The sequence below is a fragment of the Rhopalosiphum maidis genome, chromosome 1 (assembly GCF_003676215.2).
Source record: "Rhopalosiphum maidis isolate BTI-1 chromosome 1, ASM367621v3, whole genome shotgun sequence".
Lineage (NCBI taxonomy): Eukaryota > Metazoa > Arthropoda > Insecta > Hemiptera > Aphididae > Rhopalosiphum > Rhopalosiphum maidis.
The window spans coordinates 77,658,191-77,667,078 of NC_040877.1; the positions used below are offsets into that span (position 1 = coordinate 77,658,191).

The following is an 8,888-nucleotide window of genomic DNA, read 5'->3' on the forward strand; positions in this document are numbered from 1 at the left end:
CACGTATGTAATATATTATACATACAGTGCACCGCAGTAAACGACAACAATCTTTATACATGAATGTCGGATAATGACTGTTCGGCGGCAGCGTCTTGTCGTTATAATAATATGATAATATTTTATATTATATAAAATATAAGTACGGCCGACCGCACGCGAATCTCGTACGGTAAATAATTTATTGTATTGTTATTCGACGGTGTGTGCATATTATACAATTTGTTTATACACACACACACACATACACACACACACATTTCACGTCCACACTTATAATAATTATAGTAGCTGTAAAACGATTTAAAAAAATTAATATTTATTCTAAACATTTTCTTAGGCACCATCAATCTATACCAAATAATCTGGGTTGAAGATCCATTATTGGGCCTCGAAACACAAAACCCTTATAGAAGTAGTGGACTACTCTTGACATTTAAACTTAAGTCCATCCTTACTATGTGATTTTGACTTATGTATAATTATTAATTTTAAACAATTTAATATTAAAATAATTAATAAAACTAACAAAAATAAGTTAATAATTTCAATATTTCAATATTGCTAATATTAGCAGGAAAATGTATGTATAATATTGAAAAACCAATAACAACAAACAACTCATTGTAGTAAAAAACTTCGTTCACAACTACTATTTCAATTAATTTAAAAACTTCATCATATTTTTTATAAAATCTTATCAATATTCAATGCGAATTTATTAGTTAATAATAATTTTGTGTTATATAAAAATAATATCTATAATATATTACTATATCCTCGTGAGAAATCTAAAAATGCCTATAAATTTTTGCACAAACTTCAGTATACAAATTTAATATCCTTCAACGAGCGGAGTTTCTATTTCTCTAGGTAATATTTCACCACCGATGCCATTAATGTTAGCCAAATTATGTTGTAAGGTTTTCAAAACGTTGTAACAATATAATGCACATAGGACATAGATATAATTTATTATATAATATATATATATATATAATGTTTAGGATTATCACATGCGCAAACATACCACAGCTAGCTTCGATTATCGGTGTGTTACTCTAAGAATAGTCTCAGCAGAAACGTACTTTGCGCGTTATACAAAAATATCGCAAAACCAACAAGGTGTCGAGGTATACTGAGGAGGTTGAAATAAATCTGCAATTAATAAATAATAACGTTATTTCTCAAACTTAATATATATATATTTGCGTAGTAGTACTATACGTGTACTATAGAGGGTTAAATATAAATGTTACATTATATATAGTACATTATAGGTTCATCAGCGTAATGCTGATCGCCATTCGACTATAATACGAGCGTGTGTGTATGTGTAGAATAAAAACGATCTACTTACTATTATATTATATTACACATCAATAAACGATTGACGTGCATTCCGTGTGGCATAATAATGATTTACGGCCATGACGTGATCGTGATGAGATATCCGTTCATCGGGAAATCGCCTTTTGTAATTAATTAGTAAACGAATCGATAATAGGCGGTAGGAACACATCATAAAAAATTATTTATTATCACGTATGTGGATAATTTTCTATTTTAACGAAAACGTCTCGGATTCCGAACAAGGGCGTCATATTTAGTGAGAAGGAACAAACGACCAAAGTTGTAAATTTGTAAAAAAAAAAAAAAACTGCGAACCAAAACTACTTCAGGGGCTGTAATTTTATTTGTCGCACTTCAGTAGTATGATATATATATATATTTTTTTTTTCAATATTTAAAAATATTTCACGAGCGGTTCGTTAAAACGCAGATCTTTTCATCCGATTGCGTACATGACTTACGACTCTATACATATATTATAATAATCTGTGATGGCATCGAATTCATAAAAAAAAAAAAAAAACAAATTGAGGAACAAAAATTTATTATATTCTATTGACTTGCGGAGAACCAAAATTATAATAACGAAGCAACGATGCTTCAGTTCGCACGTATATGTTTTTTTCCGTACCTACAAAATGTTCACTATATACACTTTAATATCTACATTGCGATTTATTGTTGGTTTTTTAAGCAGTTATGATAAAAAAAAATATGTACTTACTCTCCCAAATCACATCAGATGTCGCGGTATTCGTTCATGATGTACAGCGACACGATATTATCGCTGTATATCGATCCGCGTCAAGTCTGCAGCAGGTATCGTATTTACGCAGAATAATAATTGCGCTCCGCTGACGAATTTCTGTTGAACTTCTGTAAAGATGAATAATTATGAATAAAACGTCAAGTGCATAATTAATTGAATTGAACCATTAATGTGACTATATTCCATTACTTACAATGTTATAATATGCCGTATAGTGATGAAGTGCTGGTAAAATGGAAAAACTAAGGACAATTAAATTATATCCTGTAAAATATTGACCTAAATTGATCTTGTTGTCGAAAGAACCATTCTTATACGCGTGAAGCCAACTTCCTATGTGTTTTTAATTTTCATTAATCAATAACCATTTTATTGTTGTTTTTTTAAATATTTCACTTTGCTCATTTTCAACCATAAGTATTAGTTTTAAAAAAAGAGTGACTGACTACAACTACGAGGGTGCAATGCAACGACGTGTCAATTAGCAGCCCACGAAAACGCACAGTCAATGCAACACACTCGTTGACACAATAAAACGCGGACGAATTATGAAATATAATTAACGACTGGTGTTCGTTTGGTTCCGTCGACAGAATCACGTGTTGATGGAGACGATTCAGTCACCTGATTGTGATGGTGGATGATGTGGTGACGGATCACGGGCGTCGGAGCGACGAATATGGAGCTGAGTAAAACAACACGCACAATAGTTCGAAAAAGGCCGACGGCAAAAGAAATATATACGTGTCGTAAAAAAAGTGTTCACGCTCGGGCCGTTGCGCATCGGTACCGACGAGCAGAAAAACACTGTCGACCGGACACGGAACAAAAGCCCAGCTTGTCGCATTTATCGGCATAAGGAAGAGGGGATCGATCGTTCTTGATCATCCACGTTATCGCAAAACCGATTTGGGAAGTTCGATTGCCGAAGGAAGGCTGCAGTTTGAACGATATTATATTATTATATAATACTTCGTAATGAAAATAAATAAATTTTACCTTTATAACTATATTATAAGACTTTTTTTTATTATTACTTAAAATCCAACAAAACAGACAATATTCAATTTACAAATTCGATTAACCTCTCTCCTTTAAGCTTGAAAGCTTGTGTTGGAGAGAGGGAGTTATTGTAATTAAGAAAAAAAAACCAAAAATAAATATTTAATATGCATAACATAGCATAAAATATGAATATAACATGATAAAGAGATAATCAAATTGAACAATGTAATTATAAAAATTACAATTGTAAAAGCATAAATGCATAGTATAAAAAATAATAGTAATAATATAATATAATATAAACGTTGTACCTATAACATTACGAATAACCAAAAGACTTAACATATTACATACAAAGCGTTCTTCGCCAATTTCAAAATAATATGATATTTAGGTACGTATATCAAAAATATATGTATTAATGCGTACATTTTGAAATTAACATAATGTTTAGGATCTTGCTTGCAACAATATTGCCGTCGGCAGGAACACACGTGATTGGGATGGCGGGAAGAGGGGGCGGTATTCCGTCATTTTATCGAAAACAATTGATCGCATGACAATCACTCGAAAAACGAAAAATTATATTATTAATATAATAATATATATACATTATTTATTTATTTAAAAAAATAAAAATTAATAATAAAAAAAAATTGGTATTATTTAAATTGCTAAAAAATACGTAAAATTAAAAACTAAGTTTGCAGTTGAAAATTATAAGCTATTCCACGTAGATAATCCAGAATGGACAGATCATTATCGCTAGATAACGCGATAACTCGAATAAGTAATGTAATTATTGACTTTTTAATATTAAACCGACCCTCTTCATGTTTCTAGTTTCCACCGAATCACATCGATGAGAGGGGGCAAGGCTGGTAGCGTAGACGATAGGGGGTACTAAAAGTGTTCGGCTTCCGGGTTCGAAATCGGCGCAGGTTGCATGGCAAGCATGTGCTGCTGTTTTTCCAATTGCTTCCTGGCCTTTTTCTTGTCCTTAAGCTTCTGCAAGTTCTTATGACTTCGCGCCTGCTGCGCCTCTGTCTTTACTTTTTGAACCTGCACAGTTGTGCGTGGTTCTCCGACGCCATGGTTACCTCTACCAGCGCATCGGGCGTTTAATACAGGAGAAGTTCGCTGTCTGGTTGCCTCGACGAATTCTGGATGTCCTTTGTTCGTTCTACCCAACCCCGACGGTATACGGACGCCCATACTGGGCTCTGAAGAAGTTCTTCAATGGGCATCTTGTTCATCTCGGCTTCCGGCTGCGTTTTCTCCTGATCGAATACCTGTCCCGCCGGCGTCGATATAAGGTCAGTTTCCCTTTTTTCGTCTCAGCCGCTCTTCTCGTCTGGAAAGGAAGATTAGTAAAATGTTATTTTATTCATTAAAATAGAATGCTGTGATGGAAAAAATTGTCGCAGCTGCTGTTCGTTGTGTTGAACTACCAATCTACGCGCGCGTTCATTGCGTAATTTTTTCCGTGTGTACTACGGCCGATCAACATCTGTTCACATACAGTTAATAGTTTATAGAAATTATAAAATATACTTTACGTTTTTATCCATTCAGGTATCTGACCACATAGAGTTTCAACAAAAAACATATTGTGAGCAGCATTTTAATTTCAATCTATAATAATTTCAATTTAATTTTGATCAGCTCAGTCTGAAGCTTTAGGTTCAAATGTTCAAATAAGTATGTTTTACAAAAAACTTTCAATAATTATTTATAATATAACATTGTTATGTTATCATGGAATTAAAATTACCTATATATTATTGGAATATTTTTAACAGTTCTTTGCACGGTGGATTAGGTATATTATATTGATTATATTTATTAAATCACAGTTAAACTATGATTAATATATTCTATATAATTTATATAATTTATATTTGTATTGATATATTATTGTTAAGTATAATTAATTTAAGTAAGTACAGGAAAAATACAGAAAATAATAAAATAAAATATAATGAAATACTATGCAAGTAATATTTCTTAAATTATAAGTTAACTTTGCTAACATTATTTTTCCAGGGGTCCAGTCTTCCACTCTTTCCTTCTCATAATAATTTCACCCTTAACTTAAATATTTCAAATTCATTAAATGTGAAATTTGGTCATTTGATAGCAAAATTAATGTTTTGCGCCGAACACGAGTATAATAGCTCTGTATTGATCGACAGTTCACTTGTATACGTGAATTTATACTATCTCGAAGCATTTTAGTGTTAAACGATTTTTTTATAACAATATGTCGTGACAGAGACACACGAAAGCGATATAATATTATAATATGATTTACGGTTTTAAACGATCATTGATCACATTCAATAGCATTAAATATATAATGTAATAATGTTTATTATACTTATCGTCGTAATATATACAAGGATGATGTATTTATATATACTTAAGGGCGCGTGAATGCGATTATTACTGACAATAATAGTATAATGAAGTGCCATAAAATTGTATATATATGAAAATAAAATAGGTAGATGTGCTATCATTTTATCTGTAAGAATTTGCAATTTTTCTACACTGTCAGGTAAAAATGTCATAAATAAAAGAATTGGATATAACAACGCATCCGAATTGCATGCGGCAGATAAAGATTAAAAATCATAACAGTCGCATTGCATGTAAGATTTATTTTTGGCACGTCCGAGTTGCGTGTGCCATTAATGATAAGTGATAACTAATATAGTATCATGGATATTTACTCCAATGAAATTGAATAGTACGAATATATATATTATAAATTATATAAAATATATAATATGAAAAAAAAATGACTAGAAGCAATGGACAATGAAAATTTCATAAAAGATAGGCATAATCGATAAATAATAAATTATCCAAAAACACAACTTAAATTCGATGACAAAAAATGTGTTAATTATTATAACAAACACATTTTTAACAAGAATTGAATTAATAAAATTAATAGTAAGTTATAAAATATAATACCTACATTATATTATTCTGAAAATCTGCAGGCATGAAATTCATTTTCAACCAACGAGGAGATTAGTAGCAATTTGCCTCAAATTTTATTTTGGCACGCAATTCAGATACAGCCAGCTATTGAGTTTAAAATTGGATGGTACTCACTTTAACCCATCTCTCAAGATATAATCCATTTGAACCAAAGTTGACTTATCGCATAAAACATCTTTATTTAAAAACGAATATTTAATTATTAAATGGAAAAGTCTAGATAATATTCAAATTAATTCACAGTTTTATAAGCATTATCTATTTGAATAACGCACGTGTTTAATAATAAAATGTGTTTTCCTTGTTTGCCAAACATGACGCTACGTCATGACGAAAATAATATTATATAACAATAACTCGTTGTTAATAATATTTTCAAATATAATATAATATCACTCGCGTTTCGATTCGTTTATTTATGATAATCCATGATAAAATAGACATATTTTTATCAAAGGGTTACTGCAGAAGGGTATCCAGTTATTGGCCGTATTTCGATTCACCGCAGACTATCTCGCCTCTTCCGTTTATTTTATCTTTTGACACAACTACTCGAACAGTATGTTATAGGTATTATGTATTAAAATGTACTATATTATTACAAAAAAAAAATTCTGCCTTCATTTTATTCGTCTTGGCTTTCATTTCAGTTTATTATAATAAATATATTACAACAATAGTATAATATTACTATTACACATACATAACGTTAATTAATAGTTATTAATTTATTATTTTTTTTTCCATTGCAAACTTCAACGAACTACGATACTACGAAAAATCCCTGTAACGTAAATAATTTCGTTGATTTCATTAAATGACACGATATTTTATGCATTCGTTAAAATATCATTATTACATTTTATATATTTATTATAACAGTTTCTTAAGTGTAAATAAGGTCATTTTCTCAGCTCGTTTTAAAGATTGAAAATGATTTATTGAATTTAAAAAAAAAACAAATCATAGTGATAATAAATAACTTTGCTTTTAATAATAATTATCTGCAACGTTTTTTACGTACTCAATTTTAAATCGTACCATAATCATAACTATATGTATTTAATTTTGCTGTACGTATATATGTCACTGAACGCCACCAAAAAAGCTGTACCGATTTTTAGGAAATTGTTTGTGTGTTTGTGAGTGGGCCCATGGATGGTTTAGATTCATAATTAAAGTCGGTAGGTTGCGGTGCAATCGGGTTCTAGGAAATATTGACATGAATCTGTCGGTAGGCGAACACCAATGTAAAGTTGATACGCCGGAAATATTATCTATTCATCCAATCAGAGAACCAAAAATATTATTTATTCACACGCGTAACGCTAAAAGTTAGTAATATAAAGCATCTAAATTTAGCATGGATGAATTTTGTACGGGCAACGAAGTTCACGAGGATAGCTAGAGTGCTATTATTATTAAATTTATAATATGATGAACTTTGCACATTCGAATATGATATTCAAGAGTTTTAATAAAAATCTTAGTACTGACCAGGACATTTATCGATAATTGAATAATGAATGGCTTGTGCATATTGAATTGTGTACCTACGTTTTTTTTTTTTAAGAAAAACGATCTCTTATAACTTGTTAATTTGTTTATATAGAATTATTTTTATCAAAGTAGAATCTATAATATAGATTGATAGAATACTGTCGGTACCTACCTATATTTTACAAAATTACCTATAATTTAATATATTTTATAATTTTGTTATAATTTTCTGACTTTTTGACATTTAATAGTTCTAGTTTCCATTAGTGTACTCATGAAATTTCAAAATTGGATTTGCAATTAACGATAATTTCTATTGTTTTTTTTCTTAAAGATTATATTGTTGAACACCAGTTTTGGCGTATTTTTCCTCTCTCACTGATCACTAACTATGTGATTATGTTGAAGATTCGTTGCCTGGTGTATTCCCTTTTGGAACGGAGTATTGCTGTGTGTATGATCCCAATAAACAAAAAAAAAATATCCAAAATAATACGTATTCTAATCTAAACGACTGCGACAGTATAGTGTCGCTTGGATGTGCACTTAGTGTATTTATTGTATAATGTATAATCACTAGAATTCCTATCTGTATGCGGTAACTAAATAATGATAATAATAATAATAATAATACTTTAGATTTATACATGTGTTTGTGGTCTGTATAAATCAATAATTTTTGGGTTAACCCATAGTACATCTGTGTCGGGAATAATATTTAAAAGGGTAGTAAAGTTCGCCACGGTATTCATATCACGATTTCAAATGACAGAACAATGGTGACAATAGCAATAATTTAATATGGACAATGTTCACATAAAAATTGGTTCCAGCGTTCCTAAACAATTACTATAAATTGTAATATACAATATACATTAATTTCATTAGTTATCACTTATCGCTTAGTACTTATCATTCTTTTACACATTGTTAAATAGCAATAATTATAGTCCAATCAAAAGCTTCTCCGGTTAGTTGGGTACCTATTAAATTAATTAATTGTCTCATTTGTTTTTACCTACACTTATTTCAGATTAATCACCTCGAACATAATTCACTTATGCAATGTAGAATGGTTATTTTCGATCTGATTTTTAAGCTCACCAGCCATAATAGTTTCCTTTAAACGACGTATTTAATAATATTTTTTCTAATAATCTTAATATATGCAAAAATAGAAAACATGTTTACAAGTGAAAATATATATGATAAATAATTATAAACGAAAAAGCAAAAGTTGGCGCTCTCC

The 8,888-nt window shown here is 30.2% G+C and overlaps 1 long non-coding RNA gene across 1 annotated transcript; it reads right to left on the reverse strand.

Annotated features, from left to right (window-relative positions):
• Window positions 1–2,077: 2,077 nt before the first annotated feature.
• On the reverse strand, window positions 2,078–2,696 carry LOC113558930. The gene is made up of 2 exons (XR_003405762.1): window positions 2,316–2,696; window positions 2,078–2,229 (listed from the first exon to the last, which is right to left on the reverse strand). It is a non-coding gene; the product is annotated as an uncharacterized LOC113558930 (long non-coding RNA).
• Window positions 2,697–8,888: the final 6,192 nt, after the last annotated feature.